Source organism: Bolinopsis microptera, chromosome 9, assembly GCF_026151205.1.
Source record: "Bolinopsis microptera isolate Bmic1 chromosome 9, MBARI_Bmic_1.0, whole genome shotgun sequence".
NCBI lineage: Eukaryota > Metazoa > Ctenophora > Tentaculata > Lobata > Bolinopsidae > Bolinopsis > Bolinopsis microptera.
The window spans coordinates 17,405,674-17,426,627 of NC_087080.1; the positions used below are offsets into that span (position 1 = coordinate 17,405,674).

Genomic DNA, 20,954 nt, shown 5'->3' on the forward strand with positions numbered 1-20,954 from the left:
CAGCCAATTTTGTTTATAAATTCGATTTTACGGGCCATATTATTTAAAAAAACTGATGGTGATATTGCGTGATAAAAAGATTTTTTCGTTTTTTTTCATGGCTTGCCCAAACGGTTTAAAATATTCTCATGGGGGGGGGGGGGGTGGGGGGGGGGGGGGGGGGGGGGGGGGGGGGGGGGGGTCATATACTCTTGATTCTTTTGAGGAGACAGACTGAACGAGGGCTCCGTCCTTTTAAAATATAAATATAAATCTGTAAATATGACATTTGTCGTCTAGCGTCTAGCCTTATAATTATATAATTAATTTATACGATATTGATGATTCAAGAGAATGACAGATGTTTAATGTTTATCAGTTTGACGTCCTCTGACCGCTGAAGAAAGCTGTTAATTTGTCGGGAAGCAGCAAATGAGGGAAAAGTAACATGTGTGTTATTTTGTGACAGTTGGTAAGGAAGTGATGAAGTAAAGCGAAACATACAGGAAACTAAGGAATAATAAAAGTGGCAGTGATATCGGAACTGTATTTATACTTGACGTAGGTGCAATGTGCATTACCAAGTGCTGTTATGCACGTTAGATGCTGGTCAATTGTATTATTGCACGTCATCATTGTCCGCATAATCTCACGATTGCAAGCAACCTCTGGTAGACAACATAAAGGGGTGACGTCAAACTTTGAAATTGTGTCGACAAGCAAGAAAACTGTCCTCTATTGTACGTGCTCACTGTTTTCTAGATGAAGAATGCAACCTGGAGCATAATAAACCAATCTGTCTGCAGTAAATGATTCGAGTAAACATATCTATCTAGAAATATAGAAATATAGAAAACAGAACTCTGTAAGTCGAACGGTTGCTATCTAGGTAGGGTAAACACTAAACATTGTTGCTGGGAAGAATCATTAGCTAGCTTATGGATTGTTAACTCGTTACTGAATATATATTAGCAATCATCTACTTTACTAATGCTCTAATGTAAATGATCCGAAAGCTGTCTACGCATGTACGTTTGATATGCATTTTTTATCCATCTGCAAACAATTTGAAAAGGTCAGAATATGAGAAAACAGGAGAATGAAGCCACAAGAGAAGATGCAAATGATAAACAAGAATGAAGGATGAAGTAAGCTTCCCCTCTATTAATTAAAGTAGGATGATTACATTAATGATCTTATGATTGAATCTCTAAGAAATTTTCGGTTTCAGTTAATGATTTAAAAGATGAGCTTACCTTCTTCATCATCATTAAGTAAACCAACAACGTAAGGCGGCGTCAAACGAGCAGCCACATACTCATCGACCACGCACATGCTCATCTTTGCTCCTTCAATCTCTGTCTTCTTCCTCTTTTCATCTCCATGACGCGGACGTGATGATGTGTATTGAGCAGTCCCATTAACGAAAGCATGTGGCTATTAAAAGTTTCATGGTTAGTGTTATTCTATAGGAAATTTCATCCGCCATCGTGTTAAATTTTTATTGAAATCATAACTTCATGATATAGCTTGTTAACATGATTAGCTTTCATAAAGAAATGATGCTTCAACAAGTATAAACACTGTTAACTAATTATAGTTTGAGAATTAAGTGAGATCATTCATAAAATAAAGGTTATTTTCTGTCTCTGCTCTGTTCTATAATCTCTAAATGAAACAAGTTGTATTATCAGTACAGTGAACTGACAAAATGGGGCAATTTGGGAACTTTTGTACAAACAACGAATATTTACATCATTTTAATTCTGAATCAATAGAGATTGTATAAACACTTTCTTACAAAAAGTTCAGTTATCCTTATCAAACTAATAAATAAGTGACATGATCTGGAATTAAAGAGTCGAATAATTTATGAAACCTCCAAATACAGCAGCGCAACAGTAAGTTTATAAACAGGAGGAATTGGAGAAAAGGTCGACACTTAACAGGGCTAAATAGTGAAATTAATAATGTAATGATGGTAATTCAATCTGCATCCAGCAACTGTTCTTAGGCTTTAATGATCAGACTTTCGTAGATGTATGGCGCTGTTATAATGTCACAGTAATCACAAGCAGGAGTAAAGCATGGAGTTGTTAATTGTGAGAATCTGGGGTTTTTATTCAGTACCGCTGAATGAAACTGATATTGAAATCATTTGACACTAAGAGGGACTGTTCGGATCCATTAAAAGTTTAAAATCATATTTCTGAGATGGTTGGCGGTCCCCTCTGGAAGGTTCCTATGATGTACAATTTTCAAAGGTTACTGGGTTTGGTGGTTGAGAACCAAGGGTTAACTGAGGAGCTTCCGTCCCTTTGTTAATCTGAAAATATAAATCACCATAAAGTCATTTATTTATTTTATAAATTAAGCTACAAATTTAACCAATAGCGAGGATGCAATGAGTAAATGAACCCCTGTGAGACTTATTAAAGTTACTCCGCAGCATTTGCAATTAAGAGTAGTTCCACTTTCATTCACTTGGTTATCAAGTTAAGGTTGCAGAGTCCTGATTCATAAGTATCAGAACCATTAACCTGTCTTTCTGTTTTACCACTGGGGAACATTGCTCTTTGAAATATTCGCTGAAAATTTTCTACATTTCAATAAGTGTAGTTGAAACTCGGTAGCTTAAAATTTTGTCCAACCAGACATCTTCTTGCTTGCATTTCCTTAATCGGGTATTATTTAAAGTTAAACATAACAGTAGGAGGAATCTAGCTACTTTAAATTTAGAATTGTGAGATCCCAATAAATCCTCGTAGGTTCGAAATACGAATCTCTACATAAAATGCTGCTGCTGCTCCCGTATATTCATGTTAGCTTACAATGAGGTTTCCCAGTGAACACCAACACTACAAACATTAGTTAGACACGTTAACCATTAACCTCATCACTCAGCAGCCCCAATAGTCGTCATACTTACAAGATGTCACTATCTACTTTCTGTTAACTTTCTGTCGTGCCACGCCACGATATGAAGATGGATAGTAAGTAAAACACCGCTAGAAATGAAGATTGTGAAGTTGACAGGTAGCCCCCTTGGCGTGATCTTGATTTCAAAGACATGGCATTTTTTAGTGACAGCTGTACAACGGGAGAACTCAAATCTCTCGAATGTTATTCTGATGACGTATATACAGCAATTCTTATGAACCGATTTTTATAGACGAAAGTACATGAAAGTTGTCACTTTACGGACCGCTGATTGCTGAATCGTATCGATATTGTTTCACGTCTTATATTCTGGTTCTGGGTTCGGTGTCACTTTTTCTGTATGAGCTACAATTTCGAGCTCCACCTAAAGTGCAAATTTCTTTGTTCTTATGGGTATTGACCTGCCAGAGTGACAGATGAAGAAGTAATAAGCGACTAAATTTTTATTGTTTTATTGGTAGGTACTGAATCTCGTATTACTAAAAGTTTCTTTTATTGATAGTAAAATTTTTATTTAACAAAAGGTGACCAAAGCTGTTGTTATATAGACATTTCTTTGACTCTCCATGATTTCTCATTCAATAGCATATATTTAAAAGGATGTTGCATTTATTTAGAAATGGAGTCACACAAGAAGTTTCTTGCAAATGATGACGCTCAAACTTTCAAGGTAGTTCAAGGATAGTTGTGCAGTAATATTCTTTTAAACTTGTGCAAAATGAATAGCGAATTCGTATAATAATCTGTTGTAGTAACTTCAGCCAAAAGCCTGGGAATACGTTACTAGCTTTCACACCGTTACAACTTCAACGGGGACTTCAACTAAAGATGAAAATCCGTTTAGATTAGATTTTGTCTAGAACATTATTTGCATGCAACTTAACTGGTATTCTTTCCGACTGAACGACAATCTGCATTTGCTATCCTCATTTCAATTTTTAAAATCTTATCGTTCATATCATTTCCTATAAGTCTTAAAAGCATGATTTTTAATCAGTATTACTAGTAGGCACGAAAAACACAAAAATTTGGGATAGTTAAATTATAATTAATGACTGCGAGAAGTAAAAATACTAAAGGCACCTAATCATCCGAAACGTACATGATTATTAAATATTACTATTTGCTATGTAAATATGCATATATTAAACAAAGAAAAGTATTGAAACAGAATTGAAAAAAGTTTAAATATCAAACTGCTTATAATGGTGCTGATAATCTAAACAAATACTTTCTCCTTTTTCAACACTCAATTCATTATTAATTTTATGAATAAACTTTTACCTCTTCAGTAACTGATATCAAAAGACTCGATCTCTCATTGCATAATTTATTTAACTTAAAGAAGGGATAGTAACTCTATAGAAATAATCAAGCTTGATTGAGCATTGTATTTTAGATACATGGACTGGACATGCCAAATATCACATGAGCCCAAGTGCCAGAATCTCCTCCTGTGAAACACGTTTTTATGAGTGATGACGTGAGAGGGGGTGATGATGTGACGGTGATATGAAGGATGAGAAAGTGTTATCACAAGGAAATCAGTTCTTCTCAACCTCCTGGCGAAACATGAGTTAAAATTATATTAAAAGGGTCAAAAGCAGCCCTATGAATGGCATGTCTTGTACTATTATAAGCAGGTGGGTTTCTGTAATTTTAAATGTGCATATAATATTTTGGTTCCGTTATTGACTACTAGCGTTGAATAAAATTCAATGAATTTACCAATTACCAGTTTGGTAAAATTTCCGGAGCTTGGCCATCATGTGTCCCAAATTAACGTTTCAACTTGCTACAGCAATTATCTCTCGTCCTTAAATTTTGTTCCTGTTAACCTATCTCTCCTTCCCAAATCCCATACAACCCTTCAATAGAGCCGTGCTCTTGATTACAAGAGTTGCAACCTTCCTCCCACCAAACCCTGATAGATCCTGGCTGGAGCCTTTAATCAAATCAAGAAACAACTATCAACCGATAATTGTCTTCTGCCCTGTAATGAAACCAAATACCAATTAATAACAAATATTTAGTATCTCGACAGCCATTGTGCAAGATTTATGATAAAATTTGTTCACATTTCATTTCCTAATTTTCTGATTTTTTTTGCCAGGTTACCAAGGCGAGATTTGGAATCAAACAGTTATCCTGTTAGTGAGTATCCTGTTAGTAAGTATTCCCAAAAGAAGACGAAACCACGTACCACACATAGGAACACTAATCTCAATCACGACCACTAAACTGCACATAATTTATATTAAAGGATTCAAACAATATTCAGAGATAGTACAGTCGGCTAGGACACATTTTGCTCCTCATTAACCTTATCACATATAGAGGTAGCACGTCTCTTTTTCGTGCGCTCCCAATGTTTGACATGAAATTAGTGTGATTTGAGCTGTATTACTATTAGTGTATGTTTGGATGATTGATGTTCCAGAATTCAGGTCAATCGATATCACTCTTCTAATTTTGACATTATGCCATTATTTGAATTCTGGCAAAATTCAATCTTAGCCTGGCTTTGATGTTTTATAAAATTTGATGTTTTATAAAATCGTTAAGGTTCTGGCCATCGGGGGATAATTACTTAAACTTAATAATAGTCTATAGGGTTGTGATACTGAGTGGTCTACAATATAAATATTGGGTAACTAGTCTATACATACCACCTTTAATAACTTCTCAGAGCACTTAAGCAATCCCAGTATTCTAGTTTTTTTTTCAGACAACCGTGTTTATTTACTAAAACATTTTTTCCGAACAACAGTGACTAACTAACGTTGTAGGTTTATAACCTACTAACGCGGGCGTTAGTAGGTTATAAACCTACAACTTACAAGGACTCATTAGAAAATGAAAGTGATAGATATGCTTTATAATACCTTCCGGGAATTATATCCACTAAAAGGTTAGGACACTGAGAGCTGATAATTTGCCGATATATCCCGCAAGGGAAGCCAAGGTATTATCAGCATAGACTCAGACTGGCTGGCGCGTTCCCTCCAGCAAGCTGTCGGGAATTATCGCGCTCAGCACTCAATAGCCAAGCTATTATTATATTTTAATACTTGCCGCCAGCCAGTCTGAGGTCTATGCTGATAATACCTTCGCTTCCCTTGCGGGAAAAATGTGCAAATCATCAGCTCTCAGTGTCGGAGACTTTTAGTGGATATAATTCCGGGAAGGTATTATAACTGATAATACTCTCTCACTCTATCAGGCCGCGCAAACTCCCTCACTAGCTACTACGTTCGGGCGTTATCATGCGCGGCCCTCAGAGCGCGAGAGTATAATTGTGTTATAAGCATGCAGATTGAGATATAACGGAGTGACAGGCCGAGCGCCGCCCAGTTAATTCCATATTGAATTTGAAAATCGTGTTACCGTATGTTTATTGTTTACCTTTATGGTTTATGCAACCTGACACGGATCTGCGCAAAGTAGTAATACTATAACTAACAATAATAACAATATGCTATCAATTAATATCTCGCAAAATAACTTTGCGCAGGCTAGTTAAGAACATGGGCGACATATTGACGCGCACGCACGCACGGTCGCAAAGCTACCATATACAAAAAAACTCGTTCGCTAACCCTTGTCCTTGACTCTTTTGTGCCTTCGGCACTTTGAGTCATGGATCGGGAAAAAATTAAAATTTCAAATCAAATCATAAACGTCTGATGACTGACGAACATCTGTACATTAAACTGTCCCCCGAACGTCTAACACCAAATCAGGTGACTTGATGGCCCGGTAGATCTATAACGCTGTGTTCTTCCACGTATGTATAGTTAATCAGTGGCTCAGCTTAGACTGAGAAACCTAACAAATATTGGACACATGCCGAGGAAACGTCCGGTATATGTTGTTTTAATTTAGCTAGCGGGTCGTGGTCGTGGCAATGAATCAAGGTGGTATTTGAGGGTAAAATAGGACGTTTCCTGGCACATTTAATTATTTTTCGGTTTCACATTAAAAGGTACTTGAACTGTTTGTTAAACCCCCCTCTAGCGAATGAGACCTTAATGAGGGATACCAGTAATGGGGCCGGGGGCCAAGGATCTTATCACCACCGAAATATTGTTACTTTTAGTTATTTTTCTTTTTTTCCCCTACTCTTGCCGAAGGCAAAAAGATCGTAGGGAATAAGTAATCGGGTTTGGATATAATTTGAGGTGGCCCAATGGACCTGCGATGTCGACAAAAGTCTGCTCCTTCGCAATATAGACCACTCCCCTATAATTATGTGTATAAAACGAGTATATTTTGCGCGCGCGACGCCGGGTATGTGTTAATTAATTACAGGCATAGCAACGAGTTTTTGGTTGACGACTGTTACACACGGATCAATCACCAATTTAAGTGTTATTTTGGTGAAACAAGCTTAATAAATTACCGAGTGATAAAATTCAGCAAGTCAAAACAAATAAAATTATGATATCAGCTGATAAACTCGTGGCTGTGTGCTGATCACAGTGCTGGCAAGCACGAGCGGTGTCTTTATTTGGGGTATACTATGTACCCCCTTTACTATTGTACCCCCTTTAATATTAAACCCCCTTTACTATTATAACCCCTTTATACCCCCTTTGGTACACGTCGGAAGCCTCTTTTGTGCACGCGAAGCGTGCACTCCGGCCGGAGGCGGCGGCTGAAGGCCGCCGCCTCCGGCAGGAGTTTTTCAGGCATTAAGACTCATCGGAAGTCGTTCAGCAGATTTATTTTTAGTTTAAAACATTCTAATTTGATGTCAAAGATGACAGGAATAAAAAAAAGTTATGTTGAGATTTTTAAGAAATTTGCATAAAATACTCGCCAGCACTGTTATGCGAAATTCGGTAAAAAACCCAAAATCGCCATATTCAGGTGCCTTAAAAACCATGTTAAAATTGAGTTAGAGATCTGAAATTTGTCAGGGCGTCTAGACGTTGACCAAATCGAGTGTAAAAAAAGTTTCAAGTTTCAGGAGCATCGGAAAATGGGTTTTCTAGAACCCCTGTTTTACGACAGATTGTCGGGATATATATCTATCTATCTATCTACCTTACTCGGGATTATTATGACCGGGATAAAGTGGTGGGTTTAGGGTAATTTCGCCATATTTTTCCCGAACCACATTTTCACCGGTCGTTAATAAACCCGCCTACTCAGCTTTTAGGGTTCCCAAGGGGTATGGGTGCTCATATTTTAATCGTTGTCTTATATTCACTAAAGAAGACTATTGGGACACTTGTTGTAGGTTTTTCGACTTCATTTGGCTAAAATTGCAAAAAATTCACCTTTTTGCCCAATTCTTGTCATATATCCTTATTGTCAAATTTGATTTAAATAGGCCAATTTTTAATTTCTTAGGTATTAACTATCTCTACATAATGAAATAGGACTCAAAGTAAAAGTAACAGTTAAATTAAAACTTGAATTAATTAAAACTGATGAAAGGGATGATCCAGATGAAGATAACGAAGATGATTACAACTTATTGGAAGACTAAACAGCTCCCCCTTTATCTTAATATCGATCTGGTTGTTACGCTTCAAATGTTAAAAATTATTTTCCATCTAGTTTGATTAACCAAGAGTCATTATTTCTGTCTACTTTCAACAATTATTGATAATTCGACTTGTTTCACAAGTTTTAGCAATGCGAAAATTTCTAAACTTGCTTATCTCTAATAAGGAAATTTACATCTGAGACAAAATTTTTGAATCTAAAATTGAAAGGTTGGACACCGGTAAAATGGCGACCGGGAAAATGTGGTGGGTTTTGAGCAATTTCGCCATATTTTTCCCGAACCATATTTTAACCGGTCGTTAATAAACCCGTCGTAATAATCCCGAGTAAGGTATTCAGGGATAGACGCTTTGCCAGTCAATTATAGGCTATATTCAGGTGTCCGTAGATTCAGAAGCTTTAAAGATACAGCCATTTTGGACCACAGGTCTTGAAGATAATTGTTTAGACTTTAGTTTACATTATGTTAAAAAGTAATTCAACGTCATCATCACCACTTGATGACGTCATCAAGTTAACCATTTTTAAAACTTGATTTTTCACAAAGTAATCATTTTTCAAATCGATTTTACGCCATTAAGGAGTAATTTTATTCAAAATTTGAGGGCGTATTGAAGTTAGATAATTGTTTAAGCATTCTGAAAATCTACCGGAAAGTTTTTCTAGCTTGCTCCTTCATAAAGATATTCGCTATTGAAGTTAGTGCTTTTTTAAAGAATAATTTTATAAAAACGCTAATTTTACGTTCTAGTATTCTCTGGTGTTGCACCATCCCTTGGGTTGTGGAGCTCAATTTTGCTTTCTAAAGGTCTAAATTGTGTCATAGGCTAGTTTTAAAGTTGAAAATCGAAAAATTGCACACGTGGGGCCACGCCCAAATTGATAGAAAATTGCTAAAATCACTGAAAATTGCTGTTTTCACCAATTTCCGTCAACTTTGGAGTGCCGTTGTGATTATAGTTCTTCTTGAAATACTTTGAAACTTTCCATGCTTATCAAACTATATATAAAACACTATCATGCAAAAATTTACGGGGATTCAATATTGGATGCGCACGCAACTTCCGCTCAAGGTTTGCACGTGCGAAAGGTTCAAATTTTGCTCATTCGTGATTTTGAACAAATTCTGCTTTGCCACGACAGTTCAATGTCATTATATATGAATTTAATGCCAACTTGAATGAGTATAAAGTGGCATATTCAGTCAGTGATCGACCGATATGCTTACCTAAACACAAGGAAATGTTTTTAAAGGAAAAATTTCGAAATCGTTGAAATCACCTCCTTATTAATATTAATGAAGTTATGAGTTTACATTTCGGCTTTGTAAAGTACCCTGACATTATAATCAAAAAGAGATGATATTTGACCAAAACCCATAATCATGGGTAGAGTGGACCGCTGCCAGTGTCTCTCTTTCCCAAACAAAAGGCAATGATATCAATTTGAATGACCGTTATCAAATGCAAAATGAAACCGAGAATGAAATCGGTCGCTCGCTTTTCCCATTCATTTACAATTGAAATAGATTACATGTTATAAATCGAAACTTATTACAATTCGTAAGCCATGAATGAGTGGGAAAAGCGAGCGACCGATTTCATTCTCGGTATCATTTTGCATTTGATAACGGTCATTCAAATTGATATCATTGCCTTTTGTTTGGGAAAGAGAGACACTGGCAGCGGTCCACTCTACCCATGATTATGGGTTTTGGTCAAATTATTTAACAGTTAATCGACACTGAATGGTAGAAAGCATTGGAACACATAGTTGAGAACAGATGTTACTTTACAGTTACATTCAAGAAGCAACTATAATATCAAGATTGCGGTATGCTTTTAAAGAACCGTATATATCAAATAAAAGGATCTAAAGTCGATGGTGCTGTGATGTGTCGAGTAAGCATCAAAATGTATTAGTTTATGTTAGATACAAATAATAACTGAGACGAGACAGCATATTTTATTACAGTCAATAAAGTTAGCTTACGATGCAGTAATATGACGTGACATGATACGCATATCGTTATTGTTAACACAAACCGCGCAAAGTATGAATCTACAACCAAATGATCTACAACCAAACCACATACAGATCGACGGCGACACCTCAGATACGCGCAGGATTTTTCAAGTTCTGCACGCCTAACATAATATAAACGATTATTACATTGTACATGCGCCAAACACCACTCTGGGATACAATAAAGTAAAACAATTACATTGTATGCAGTAGGGAAATTTGATCGTGCGTGGTGTTACCGCGGCGAAATTCTTCTTGAGACATGGGTCGGGGAGCCGCTCTGGCAATACCTTACTCGGGATTATTACGACGGGTTTATTAACGACCGGTTAAAATATGGTTCGGGAAAAATATGGCGAAATTGCTCAAAACCCACCACATTTTCCCGGTCGCCATTTTACCGGTGTCCAACCTTTCAATTTTAGATTCAAAAATTTTGTCTCAGATGTAAATTTCCTTATTAGAGATAAGCAAGTTTAGAAATTTTCGCATTGCTAAAACTTGTGAAAGTCCAGTGGCGTAACGAAAGGCCCTGCTGACCCCGCTGTGCAGGGGGGCGCCGTCTTTGGGGGGCGCCAAATCGTCGTTTGAATGTGGGACAATTTCGAAAACTTAACTAAAGTACTAGCAAAACTGCGCGTTTAGCTCTAGATACACACCTTTTTAGAGATTTTACCGGCGTATTCTTTAAAATCACCTAATTTGTTCAATTTTAGGGAGGGGCACCAAAAGGGGAGGGGGTGCCAACAGGGGGGGGGGGGGGCGCTTTTTTCGGCAGGGGGGCGCCAACAGGCAACGTTACGCCACTGTGTGAAACAAGTCGAATTATCAATAATTGTTGAAAGTAGACAGAAATAATGACTCGTGGTTAATCAAACTAGATGGAAAATAATTTTTAACATTTGAAGCGTAACAACCAGATCGATATTAAGATAAAGGGAGAGCTGTTTAGTCTTCCAATAAGTTTTAATCATCTTCGTTATCTTCATCTGGATCATCCCTTTCATCAGTTTTAATTAATTCAAGTTTTAATTTAACTGTTACTTTTACTTTGAGTCCTATTTCATTATGTAGAGATAGTCAATACCTAAGAAATTAAAAATTGGCCTATTTGAATCAAATTTGACAATAAGGATATATGACAAGAATTGGGCAAAAAGGTGAATTTTTTGCAATTTTAGCCAAATGAAGTCGAAAAACCTACAACAAGTGTCCCAATAGTCTTCTTTAGTGAATATAAGACAACGATTAAAATATGAGCACCCATACCCCTTGGGAACCCTAAAAGCTGAGTAGGCGGGTTTATTAACGACCGGTGAAAATGTGGTTCGGGAAAAATATGGCGAAATTACCCTAAACCCACCACTTTATCCCGGTCATAATAATCCCGAGTAAGGTATGTACCTTTACTCCTTTATAATTCACCTTTAATGATGATATTGTCGATACAGTCGTGATATTAATTCTGTTTTGTATTTCATTCCATGCACTACGGGCGATGTTATCATAATAACATGTTCTTCTTCTAATGAAATCATTCCGAAGAACAACGCTATATAACAAGCACAGGTAAGTTAAAGCTTATCTGTTATCTTTTAGCGCTACCAAGGCCAAGGGTTGACTGCTTTATCAGCCTTGTTTGATTGAAGAATCTTGTCGACTATATCGGTTGGTGAGCCAGCTATTTGTTTTAAATATATTTTGATAAAAAACTTACGTCTTTTCTGAGCCTGCTTCTTAGTCGCTCTGCTGGCAGGTTTAGATGCTGGCGTGGCAGCTGCAGCCGCAAGAACTTTCGTCTTCTCCTCCTCCAGCTCCTTTTCCAAATCCACTACTCTCCCTGAAAAATAGTGTGAGCCATTATATCTCAGCAGAAATGTGCGGGACAGGAATATCGAGGGCAATAGATTAGACAACAATAACTTGACGAATTTCTTGGGATAAAGTAAACCAATAAATTCTTGTTCCAATGATATCTTCCGCAATAAAAGAACAGTATAAGATCACCCACCAACCACATTATCTAATGATATCTTTAGGATTTCAGTTTAACTCATGTTCGCAACTCTATTTAGAAGTAAATCGGACCAGAAATCGCTTGAATTTACCCTACAGAAATTATAATCCTGATCGACCGCTGACCAAGTAGCGCTGTGCAGGAGGTTTTACTAACCTTTAGTATTGGAGAGTTCCAGTTCAAGTTCGGCAACCTTTTCCTCTGCCGTTTTCGCCCGCGTTACTGTGTCTCTGAGGAAGATAATTCTCAGCTCTTACAAATAGATGCCCAATGTTTCCATTAACCAAACAAAGTTTGTTTGGTTAATGGAAACATTTTGTTTGAAACAAACGGCCTTTCCATATGATCATCATTGATTAACCGTCCTTATCAAGGTATTTATTATTAAAACTTTATGGTAATCTAATTTGCTATGGATTGTAACTTTGTAAAGAAGTTACGGGTTAAAGAATCAATATTTTTCGTGGTCTTTCAAGTTTTTATCTATGATTCTGTTTTTTTGGAAGAGAGTTGTCAACTCTGCGAACAGTTAGTATATTTCTAACAGATATTTATTATTTAGTTGTATCCTCTTTTCACGGGGTTCTTTTAGGGCCTACTCCAGATTCCACGTTAGATGCAATATTGAGGGCTAAAAAGTCTAACAATAACTACTATTTGTTCAGCTTCTTCTCATGAAAATGCTCAACAATATCATAAGAAATATTGGATAAAGGTGGATGGGGTAGTGTTGTTAACTCATATAATACTGATAGAGTCTTCTACATCACTCCTTTGTACTTCTGAACACCCGCTGAAGTTTTATATTCATCACTAGATTGTGCCTACAGTACTACTTAATTCTAAGGTAAAGTTTGTAACGGTGACGGTTTCATTAATCAATCTGTTTACTCGTACAGCTGTATTATATCAAGCAGTGAATATCGACTGATAAAGTGCACAATGGTATGCTTCTGGACATGTTCCTAGTTTGAAATCCTTTTAGAAAGTAACATTTGACATTAAAATGTCTCACAGTTCAGTCCACCTTGATAATGAAGGGAGGGAGGAGGTATATACGTATACGGGGCAACTCAAAGCTCATACCAGGCTTCTAGGGGGCATGATCCGGTAAACTTTGATTAAAATGAAATTGTTAATATTTAGTCTGGTTATACACAAATCATCCGTTATTTTAAAATAATTTTTACAGGATCGTAATTATCTTGGCGAGAAAAAACGTTTAGTAACAAAGTTATTATATTTGAAGTAACAAATTAAAAAAATTGAATACTTTATACGGAATTTATACAAGGGGGACCCTTGTTCCAAATGATATCTACATAAATTCTAGATGAATATTGAATTCAATTTACCCATCATTTAAGGCTGAAACTTTGTAAAATACAGATTTTTCTAAATTTTTAATTCCAAAATGGCATGAAATATTATAGATTACGTAGAAAATGCAACACCTTTAAGTATATTGACATTTATGCCATTTTAGGTCATTGCCGCCCCTCTTCCCACTGGGCATTATTATACTGGAAATTTTTGACAGGGTTCCACTTACGAGCCTGTCTAGTACAATCGGATCCCTTGACTACCTCATTTCGCTTCGTCCGTGGAAGGAGCAGTCCGTTAAACTGTCAAAAGCTTTTCTAATCTGGTAGTGGTAACAAAGCTGATCTAGTTCAGCTACCTACTTGAATCTATTCACGGTACCACTTTTGATCATGTTATTGTTAATTAATGGTCATCATGTGCAATGATTCAAGGGATTGTCGCCACAAAGAAGACTAAGAAAAACACTTATTCTAGGAACTTTCCTTTCTTTCTTGGAATTGAACTGCTCTTCGACCATTATCTGGCAGATCTCGCTCTCCTCTTCAAATAAATCAGGCCAAGACCCCGTACTCCCTTGATATTAATCTGTTTCGATATATCATCACCGGGCTCCCATTTTGGAGTCATTGTCTTCCACGCTTTCAACCGCTCACAAATCATGAACCATAGTGCCTATTTCCCGATCATTTCATTGCTAATTACATAAATAGTGCCGACATGACCCGTTGAAAATCTTAAATGCGATTTAGTAAATTAAGAAAATTTAAAGGACGAATTTTTTTCGAACTGAAAAAATGTGCCGAATTCAACGAATTTTTAACAAAATGTTGCTGTACTACCGAACTATGACATTTCTTGTTAATCTTTATTTCTTTTTCTTTTGATTTGAAAATTTGGTACACCTTTCGGACGTTTTTTGGACGGACGGACGTTAATATTGAATGGACATAATTATAAACGCTAGATTTTTGCTCTAAGTCTAACTTTCGTTAGATAGAAAATTATTGTTAATAGAAGGTTTCAAGGCTTTTCATGATAATTTGTCAGCACTCTCAACTACAAATTAACGTATACACGATATACTTTAGGACTCGACAAAATTTGCACAGACTTTGATTTGGTCGAAAATTGAATAAACAGACTTCATTTTAACGGACCATATTATGGACGCAAAGTCCAAAGGCCTCCACTCTCCAGCGTCAAAGCTGTGTCCGTTAAAATAAAGTCCGATAATGTCACAGAGGTATTTTATTCTTTGACGCAATGTGAGCTTTTGTTATTTGACACTGATCACTAGTCGGTTGTTACTGGCGCGTAATGACCTTTTTAAATCATTCAAAAATGTCTACTCAATCTCTCCCCCAATATTTTCGCACTGGTGAAAACATAAATTGTTTTGACGTAATGACGGGTGGCGAGGGAAGTCACGCATATCTTGAGAATCGCACGGTCACTGCACGGAGAGTAAAAAGTAATTTCAGGTATCATTCATTATTTATTTCTTGACACGGCAATCGGAAATTTGCAGAAACATGTCCCATTTCTTTTGATTCACTCGAGACTTTTAACTTTTAAACAATAACATGCTGTTAAGTACTGCACCTCTGTTTTCAGTAGGTACTGCCGTGGGAAAAACTGGGCAATCTAAAAATACGGACATTATTCGTTGGAGGTGATACAACTGATTTGGTAATGACTCGGCTAAAAATCATGCTCTTATGAGGGATTAAAATAATCTTACGGGAACCCTAAGTTAATGCTACCGAATGCCAATCAAGTCTTGTTAAGAAAACTGTGTTCATTGATCCCGATTCCCGATTGACGATAATTGTGGCGACAAAAGTAGTCAATTCAGCCTCTTGAGTAGAATATCTGCACCTTACAGAATTATAACCGTCTCCTGGCAATATCCTCCCAACCCATGCAGCGTGCACTACACCATAGCAGAATAATCACTAATCCTCGATGCGCGCGTGTTTGGTGTTGCCACGCGATCATTAAAGGACCAGTTAACTGAAAAATTTGTTTCTCTAAAGTTAACTCTAAAGTTGTGTAGTCCAGTCATTTATGGACATTTATGGAATTGGACCTGCAAATTTTCGTATACTCACGAAATTTTGCAAAGACCTTCCCAAAAGTATGAATAAACGATTTTTGGTTGGAGACATATTGACCACGCCGATATTGACCCAATAACGTAACCGACCCTTTATTGCTTCTGAAGGTCGTGGAGACTTCAAAATAGGCTTAAACGAAGCCGCATACGCAAGTTTATATAGAAGTTATTGAGCAACAAATGGCACAAAATTCTTGCTTTTCGAGAAATTCGCCAAAAACCATTTTGGGCGTGGCGCTGAGCCCATTTAACCTAGAACTTTTGAGGGGATCGTCATAGAGTCTTCAGAGAGAGTGCAAAAGAACCGCACGCGCAATTAGCATATTTATATATGACTTACGAAGAAACAGATGCCTTAAAGTGCTTACTTTTTCAGTTATTGGCGAAAATCTGATTTTCGGTTCCAGAAATCATGCAAAAATATGGGTATCTCGTAAATTGGGCTCTGAAGGCCCTACAGATATTTGAATGAGTGCAAATTGTGCAGAATGGCCATGTTTATGTACAACTTATGAAGCAACATGTACCCTAAAATACTTACTTTTCGAATTATTTGGGGGAAAAACATTGTATTATGTCCATTTTCTACCTGTAAAATACAGTCTCACGAGCTCCTCTGCGCGCGAAAGGGACTTTATGACGTCATCGTCAAAATAATACAAACGCTAATTACACGCGTTAGAGAGCAGTTAGAGATTTAGGAATTTCGACTCGTTGCTCAGTTTGCTATTTGTCACAATCTAGTCTGTCAAAATATGAGGATAACTTTTTTTTGAGTTAACTGGTCCTTTAAGTCACGACTGATCACGCGAGCACATGGGCCAATAGCAGCTTTTCTAGTGGTAAAATTGTCCAATAAAATACAGATATATATTATATATTGACAGGTTATTATCAAAAAGAACTCTCCGTGAATTATAAGCAAATCAAATTGACAAAATCATTAGATCAGTAGATCAGCTTGATAGTTATGAGTTAACGTTAACTTTAATCAACCTTAAAGTTTAAGGTTGATAAAAGTTCTTCAGCAGACGAATCTTAAATTAAATTAATTTCCATAATAAGGCAGCTGGAGAGGCACCCGTTTTAATAAAATATTATACATATTATTATAATTTAATATATGACAGGTGTTCGCAGTATGGTAGGTTCATGTTACATTCTCCATTTTCTCTTATAAGCTAATAAAATATTTAATATAGGGACCTCCATCTAAATCTGTCTATTCTCTTGACAGTTTTGATACGCGACGTTGACTAGTAGCAAAATTACAACTAAAAGTTAACTTTATACTTTGTAAAATAACAAATTAAGTGTAGATTACCAGCGGCTATTAGTATTTCATATAAAGTTTGCATTTGATGGATAAATGTTTGAATCCATAATGATATAAGAAACAAAATTATAAAATAACTTAGTTCTTCGATTTTGTTCTCGACAAGGGTGATCATTATGAACATGGGGCACCGAGTGGATCATTTGATATTGATAAGCCTAGCCTGTCAGCAAGCGAGTCCGAATATTTCCATTTGATTAGTAAACTGTGCTTGATGAAATGAGACATGAGGATGATTAGGAGTGAATCTAAGTTAAACATGTTATCAGGACCATGTTCTAACAGTCACTTAGGTTCGAACCCCACAGTGTCAGTACTTAATTTAGGTTCTCACATGACGTATTAAATTTGATTTTGGGGTGGACCACTTAAGCTAACTTCTATTCACAACACTTTATCAAAGCAACCCAATTCTGAAAAAGGGTTGTAGTGAACAAGCTGCTCGATGAGAAACAAAAAACCATCTAATGCAACGGTAACTCAGCTTAAACAATTTAAGTGCTGTACAGTATACTCGTCGTTTGGAGAGTTGCAATTGTTCCTAACCTGACATCAGTTGAGTGCTTTAATCTAGATTTAGGTGTGGTGAAAGGTGTTGAGCTGCGTAACGGTTTGTGCCCGGAAATAAAAGCGTTATTCACGTCATATTTATTGATTATTAAAGATTCGTCCTTAATCCTAAGTGAGGATCAAGGGTAGGCCGTGAGAGCCAGGATATCAAATAAAAGAATAGACATCGTGTATGGAACTGAAATTTTGTCTATTGTTACTCAGACTTCTAGAGCACAGGGACTAGATTTGTCTAAGAGCTCTTAAACTGTAGTCACGTGCCTGCGCGCGTACCACGTGCATGCGTGCGTGTCACGTGACAAACAACTCACCTTTTATATAGTTATATAGACATATCATATCTATGATTGTAAACCTTAAACTTAGATAGGAGCATTCGTTGGGCGTGCTCAATGCTTATGCATTTTTTATAAACACCACCTGGATACTGCTAAGCGACGGGACAGAAAATAAGGATTGGTCTTATTTTGATCCATCCTGCTGTTGTTGTCCACCTGTATAATCCCTGCAAACAGTTTTTATAATCCCACCCTTTATTCACTCAACACGGTGTGGTTTTTTAATGATATCTCGTCTATGACTTAGTATACTGCACGCTGGTCTAATATGTCACGTGTTATGAGAACTATAGGATCTGCTTGGCACGTGTCAGACTTGCAGGCACTGGCAAATTTCCACCATTCTGCTTATAACAGACTTTATTTGACCAGTTTCAAAACCTGCCTTCTCTGTTAGTTCGTCTACTTTGATGCAGTTCTGTAGAAGACGATATCGACTCCACCTGTTCTGCTTGCCGAAATGATCTCAAGACTCGACGCTCCTTTTTAATTCAACGTTCGGATTGAGAAACTACTTAACAATTGACATTTCAGGTCATTGCCTAGGGAAATTGATCGTTTAGTTGCGAAATTATTTGTCGTTCTAGAGCTAAAATAGAGGTGCAATTTAAGTTTTGAAACAGATCAAATAGGACCTGAGAAAGCAGTGCACTTTGTAATACTGTAATAGGCTGCTGAACCTGTTAAGGGTAGAGATGGATTACAGCTCCTGAGTTGTCAGCTGTCACAAGTATCAAAACACTTGACCGTTATTCTTCCAACTTTTTCATGGGAACCTATTGACCGATTGACGTCAGTCTGGCACCTAGATCCAAATACTTGATAACCGATTAGTGATTTAGCAACCGATTACCGATCTATCCTGTATCCACGAAGTAGTTAAAGATGGTGCTCTTAGTGTGACCAAGATGAGTTTCTCGGAATGCGTCTATGAGATCATTGTAATGATCATTTTAAAAATGTAAAAATCAAGGAGGGAGGGGATCTTAAATGTCTTATCCTTAACATGATCGTAATCCAAGCCCCAAATCTGACTCTTACCCTTACCCTCGCCATGATAACCCTAGTTCTGACGCTACTGGGCTGGATGATGTGGGGCACAACGTTATTGGGCAGGGCGAAAGGTGTTCAAACTCAAAGTATTTCTAATAAAACAGCGTGAAAGTTTTAATTACACTTGTTAGATGCTTTAATTACTCCACCTTAAAAATTCAACAATATCATATATTATAAAGAATTTTTAATAAATAAAGTTACAGGGTATGAGTAGAATGTCTTGAATAGTTAACTTTTGATTTAGTTCACAGCATTTGCTTCTTAATTTTTTAACTCGGTTCCGTTTGGTTTCGTTAGTTTCAAACAAGTGGATACTGTAAGTGAGTTATACTTATGCAAGTGTTCTATAGATTCGTAGTGTTGGTATATTTTGAAACACTAAAAATAAATAACATTTACAAAATATGACTTTGAATTACGTTACGGAGTAACTATTTTCTTTTAAGTTTGGACATCTTCCTTGATCTGTTATATCAGAAAAGTCATGAATTCACCATATTGAGGATAATGGCGTTCCCGAGTACTTCTCTTTAGTTTAAATCATAATGTAGAGTTTTTGTGTCGTTTTGTTGTTACCGGGAAATATTAGCAGCCTTAGATATAAGCTAATGAGATAGATAAGTATTAATCTACTTACTGCACTTGTTTGTTCAACTCGTTCACTAAGTTGACATGTGTTTCCGCGTCAGACAGTGGGTTCCCCGTCTTTCCCGCTTCTGAGAATGATAAAATTAATTGTTGGTAGCCACAACTCACCGTCAAATATGTATAATCAGCTAGTAAAATGATGAAATTGCTAGCTTCTTATATACTAATTAACTAAAAGTGCTATAATGAAGCACTTTAAAGGATCTGTAAGAAGCTGAAAAAGATTTCATACCAAAATTAAGTCCAGAAATCAGGAAGTATTATAAAATCAATTTATATTATCCAGGGGGTCATTCCGAAAAAAACGCTTAAGTGGCACTTAAGTGTATGGTCGACTTAAGTAGAATTAGTGAAAGTGTTTCCGAAACTCTACTTATGTATTTCCCAAAGTTCACTTATTCTGTTTCAAGTTTGAGACTTAAGTACAAAAATGTACTTAAGTCGCGTTAAAAAATCAACTTAAGTGCAACTTAAGAACGTTAATCATTCAGAATGTTCAGCAACCAGAAGGTTCCTAAACTTTTCAGACAGATTCATGCACGTTCCTCAATGTCCCGGGCAGAATTATGCACGATCCTCAATGTTCCCAAATAAGTTCGATGATTTAGTTTCCAATAAAAAATCGACAAAGTTCGCTTCGATGGAGGCCATTCGGCTGATGTTGGCGAATGCAACGCGATATTGGCGTGTTTTATAAAAAAAAAAGTTATATCTTTTATGCCTTATAATGGGTTATACTTTTGTTCACATTTGCTCACATCACTCACAGTCAGCCGCTCTGACATGGTTAACCACCTTCCTTATGTTGTTGGTTAATCATATGAGCGGGATATAAATACCTCATTTCATAATGGAATCAATATTTTCTAATTTTCAGTCCCAAATTTTTGCACGTTGCGAGCCATGCAAAACGTGGCCAGGTTGCAACAATATGAGCCTCTAGGTTTACTAATTACTACAAGAAATTAGGTTGTACCTAGTTCAAGTTACACTCATTTCACGTTACTCCTTGCAATGCTTTTACCTTTGCAGCTCGAGCATTTGATTAATTTGATTTACGATATCGTATATTTAGCAGAATGATGC

At 36.7% G+C, this 20,954-nt stretch overlaps 1 long non-coding RNA gene across 1 annotated transcript; it reads right to left on the reverse strand.

The window, feature by feature from the left end:
- Positions 1-1,644: 1,644 nt before the first annotated feature.
- On the reverse strand, positions 1,645-19,938 carry LOC134820922 (uncharacterized). Its single transcript, XR_010160951.1, has 4 exons — positions 19,858-19,938; positions 12,635-12,708; positions 12,179-12,301; positions 1,645-2,305 (listed from the first exon to the last, which is right to left on the reverse strand). It is a non-coding gene; the product is annotated as an uncharacterized LOC134820922 (long non-coding RNA).
- Between the last annotated feature and the right edge of the window lie 1,016 nt (positions 19,939-20,954).